The sequence below is a fragment of the Limulus polyphemus genome, unplaced genomic scaffold, assembly GCF_000517525.1.
Source record: "Limulus polyphemus unplaced genomic scaffold, Limulus_polyphemus-2.1.2 Scaffold4594, whole genome shotgun sequence".
In the NCBI taxonomy this organism is placed as follows: domain Eukaryota; kingdom Metazoa; phylum Arthropoda; class Merostomata; order Xiphosura; family Limulidae; genus Limulus; species Limulus polyphemus.
The window spans coordinates 37,181-38,219 of NW_013670204.1; the positions used below are offsets into that span (position 1 = coordinate 37,181).

At 35.7% G+C, this 1,039-nt stretch overlaps 1 protein-coding gene across 1 annotated transcript in view; it reads right to left on the reverse strand.

The window, feature by feature from the left end:
* The window catches only part of LOC106471391 (solute carrier family 22 member 1-like), a 36,404-nt gene that overhangs the window by 18,561 nt on the left and 16,804 nt on the right, over positions 1 to 1,039 (reverse strand). The window lies entirely within an intron of this gene.

A 1,039-nucleotide genomic window follows, 5' to 3' on the forward strand; every position in this document is an offset into this window, starting at 1 on the left:
GGGACGGCTAGCGCAGATAGCCCTCATGTAGCTTTGCGCGAAATCCTTGACAAACAAACAAACCATACCCATGATGAGCAAATCAAAAATAGCCAATTATGTAGATTTGCGCTTAGAAACAACCAATATTAAAGAATATACATGCAAACTCTGTTTGGGTGGTTTTAAAGATCTAAATATATACTAAACAGGCAACTGAACTAAAAATTTCAATACTGTAAACTTAACTCAGTTGTTCTTTTTTTGCTTCCCATTTCGTTGAATGACAAACATTTTATACGCGTTAATATCAGGTGCGGGTACTGATCACAGTACATATGCCAATAAATCGCGTGATTTGGATATATTTATTTTTATTGACCAATCATATAAATCACACAACCAGATGAGACTACCCGATTGGTTTAGTAATGACAGACAGCTAAATAACTTTTCCTCATGATCTTGCTGCCAACAAGAACTAATGTCCTTAGGTCATTTACTGGTTCATTTAAAGAATATTAAACATTTATTTAGATGCTGTGAGTCATGACGTGTCAGACAGTACGATGGAAGGAACGCGGGTTGGACGAAAAACAGGCCGAATAAGCATTAAAATATTTCTTGCTACTAAGCAGTGCCTGAATTGAGTGGATTATATGATAACGCTGTTCCCTTGCTGACAGAAAAAACAAAACGGAACCTCTGACTGTCAAATGCCTGATTTCGAGAACGTGTATCTATGAGTCGATTTCAGGATTTCTTCTTGTAAACTTTTTACAACTAGGATGCTGGTACTGATTGCCAGTGAGAATTGGCAGAATTTCACAAATGCTGTAAACTTACTTTTAGTTTTTCTTGTTAAATATCACTGAATGTTGCTGCATAACTTAAACGCTCGTGACACGTTTACTAAAACATGCAATATATAGGCGATATACCAAAGCCTGCACCGACAATCATGTGTAATCCATAGGGATATATTCTGTTTACAACTAGCGTCTAATTGAGCTAATTCAATTACATTTTCAAATATACTAAGTTATGAAAATGGAACAAA